Here is a 4058-nt window from a genome sequence, read left to right on the forward strand (position 1 = left end):
TCCCCTTGATCATGCCCTACCAGGCCTCCCACACCCACCTCACCACCAATTTGGGTCACTTGTTGTTCCCTTGTCCCTGGGTTTGTTAACATCACTTCCTTTCCCTCTACTTCCCCCTCTCCCATGTTCCCTGAAACTGTTGATCCTGAGGAATTATACTAACAAGAATTCTGAGAACCCAGAGTAAAATCTCAGTTAAAATTGTAATTTGCATACACATAAATCTCTGTGTAAGGCTCATTGTAATAGACTTATTAGAGAATGCTGGAAATGTGGTACTTTTTTTTTCTTTGAGATGTTTTATCTCCTGTGAGTCTCTAGAATAGCATTTACTAAATAATACTATAAGCCATTTTTGTGGTTTGATGCACCAACCAATGGGTTCAATATATACTGACACTAACTTCTTCATCACACAGATACATGTCCAAAATATTCTCTCCCTGAAGGCATAATTTTATCTGGATATAGCTGAAGAGAGCTCATAATATCCTCATAAATCCAAATGGATTCGGAACTCCTAGAGTTACTAAGTCATTGTGTAGCCCTAAGTCAGATTGCTGCTCTACACCTAGATTTATTCTTTGTCAGATGGAGAGTGTGGGCTAGAAATGTCTTTATGCTCACAAATTAAAAGTTTCTTGCAGAGGAAAATCCTCTTGAGTTACTCACATGCCACAGAAAGATCAGATTGCTGATGGAATTGAAGGAGTTGCTGTGTGTGTGCCTGGGCCCTCAGGCTTAGTCCTTGGCTAGCTTTGCTTCTTTTGTTCTAGTTCATGATCTCTGCTCTCATCACTGGTAATAGCATACAGTAGATTCTTAATCAAGATTTCCCAAGCTGAACGAATTAATTCACAACTCAGCTATTTATTCAAAAGACATTTATCAAGTGGCAAATACTAACTCATGTATACCTTAGGAGAGTTTTTCATTCCGTTAATTCTTAGTGTTATTTATTTTACAGTGTTATAAAGGGCAAATCAGAAATTGTGATGCTCAAGTAATACCTAATATTGACTGATAAAGACTTCAAAATAAGATTTTGAATTTCCAAATTATGAAAAACATAATAATATACAATTAATAACTACTAATTCATGCGTTGATAATTTGTTATATACAAAGTTATTTGCCTAAAGAGACTAACTAATATTTACATATATTTATGCTGGGTCTGCAAAATATTTTTTTATGAGAAACATTTATTATTATTGTACCTGCTCCCAGATGGAAAGATTGAGAGCAAGAGCAGTTGGGCACCATGTGACACAGAGGTGCTGACATTGACAGGTGGTATAAAATATAGATTCTTGGTATTAGAAGGTTTAATACAGATTTGGAGCTATTAGTAATCACAGTTGAAATATTATTTTCAAACCTATAAATTCTGAAAATATTTCTATCCATGTATTATGATTTCTCTCTACAATTGCTGATAATTTGTCAGAATTTACTTCAACCTCGGGGGTTAATAAGTCAAACTGGTGAAAAAGCCTTTAGAAGGAAGAAATTAGGCACTATAAAAAGTCAAATTAACCAGAGTTTTGGGAATATGGGGGGAGAATTTACTTTGCTCAGGATATTACTATATTGAAGATCCCTAGATTTATAACAGATAAAACTGAATAAGGAGGTGCACTTCCCTTCTAATTGGTTACTACCAAGGTCAAGTCGAAGTGCTCCATATAGCGTGGCCTCCGTCAGAAGAGGAAGCTCAGGAGACAGTAATAAGAAGTACCAGGTTGGAGAGGTTATAACTGCAATCATAAAATTAATCATCATAATCAAAGACAGATTTATTCCTGGTTCACTCTGTGTCTTGGAACCAGCTGCCTACTTCATTCTCACTCAAGTATGTTCTGTCTCATTCTCTTTCAAGTATATAGGCTTGTTTTTCAATGTTTGCATGATAACTGAGCTGAATGTGTTGTGAAAATGAACAAAGCATACTTCCAATGTGTAATGTCTCTTCTGGAAAGGTCCAAGTTATCCCTTCTAATTGCATTCCATTGGCCAAGCAAGAAATCATTGCTAGGGCAAATAGTTCGAGCATATACCTTTAAGAAGAAAAGCTTAGAGTGTTTGGGGAACAGCACAAACAATTACTTCATAGTACAGGTCCCAAAGAGCATGGGAGAACAAAGGATTCAAAAGAGAAAAGGACCAGGGAACAAGTATGGGCACATCTATGGCTCTGGGGTATAGTCTGCATTTTATTTATCTTAGAGTAGTTTAGATGTTAGTTTATAGTACTGCCCAATAAGAGGTAAACTTTACTAATAAATAATAGTATATTATAATTTCTCAAGTTAATGCTATTAAATAATCATCTCACTTCTACCCTGAGAACACTCATCCATATACATTGCCAGGGGAATCCATCCCCTAGCACATCATTATGGGTCCAGTAGGTGCAATTGTACAGTGATAATAAGTAAAGATTATAGTAAAGTCATAGAGAGCATGAGCGATAGAAGAGAGAGAGACATAATGGAGTCAGACACATGGTAGCAATGATCACCTCAGCCCCGCTTGGTGGTCCACTTGGAGAGAGGGGGAAGGGAAGGAGGACAAGGGGAAAGGGAACAAGGGAACAAGGACTGAGAGGAGAAGGGGAGCTGACCAGAGGCCAAGGGAGGAGCCGAGAGACCGCTCTATTGCTAGCCCAGGCCTATATACCTTTGGGGATGTGCAAGCCCACTAATGTCAGGTAAAGACACATCACAGGAAGGGTTAGACAGCAATGAGAGGTTAGAAAGCAATGAGAGGGGGACAATCTAGGGACATACACCCAATAGGAAGATGAGGGATTGGGGGTATACATGTGACAAGGGCAGATCCTAGATACAGGAAGGCAGCCAAACTTTGGATGTAACACCACCTACAGGAACCAAATCATTGACTGCAGGTCTGTCCATTGTCATTAACAGCAGGGAGCGGGGCCTGCCATGTAGTCTGGGGACTAACTGCCTCCAGGGAGGATGTCTGTAAGCATCTGACCTCCCCCCACAATACAGGATTTTCATTGCAAAACAGCATAAGATTTAAGAAAGACTTCAGTAATATGCAATTCTCAGACATGAAAGAATGAAATAAACTTGTGTTGGTAAAAGTACCACTGGCATATTCTTTAGAAGTGAGGATGTGGAGACTTTGTTTCATGCACTTTTGACATGTTATCAGAAGGGATTGGTGCTTGGTACCTTCAAAGGTCCTTAGAAAAGAGGAAGCCCTTCAACAAGCCAGACTGAGTCAGCAATAATGAACTCATGCAACAATGAACTCAAACATAGGAACAATGATAAGGATGGCACAAAACAAGGCAGTAGTCTGTTGTGTGGTACAGCTGTGGGTCAGAAGTAACTGAACAGGACCTAACAGTAACAACAGCATGGTAACAAGTATAATATAAACCCACATCCATTCTAAAACGTAAAATTTTATTTAAAAATCATAGATTAGTTTTAATTGGTTTACATACCATATAAACTCGAGTATAAGCTGACCCAAATATCAGAGAAGGCACCTGTTTTTACTACAAAAACTGCATTAAAAAATGTGCTGAAAAACTTGGCTTATACATGAGTATATACAGTATTTCACCAAGTAGCTAGAAACAAGTTTCTCCACTTATCTGACGCATTAGGAAGTCAGTTAAAAATCACTGAGGCATCCGGATGAAATGTAGGCTGGCGCCCCATTTGGTAACTTGCTTTTTTCTCAGATATGATCTCTATTCTGTCCATTCTCAGAGAATATGCCTGTAGTCATTAGAGATGCAACATGCTTGCAAGTGTTAAGGTATACTGTAAATAATAATAAATAAATAAATAAATAAATATGAACATTTGAGGAAATTTGTAGAAAGTCACAATCTTCATCCTGTCATATCCCCACACTATTTATTTTCAATGACCAATATTCTGTGTCTGTGTGTAAAAAACTTCATGTAAATACCAACTAAGCATGGTACTCTTCAATCTACCCTGCGTGTTTATGATGATTTCCTTTACAAGCACCTCTGAATGAATGGCTCATGGGAATATCCTAAAACC

This window comes from Echinops telfairi, unplaced genomic scaffold, assembly GCF_000313985.2.
Source record: "Echinops telfairi isolate 266 unplaced genomic scaffold, ASM31398v2 ScPeMD7_2;HRSCAF=8, whole genome shotgun sequence".
Lineage (NCBI taxonomy): Eukaryota > Metazoa > Chordata > Mammalia > Afrosoricida > Tenrecidae > Echinops > Echinops telfairi.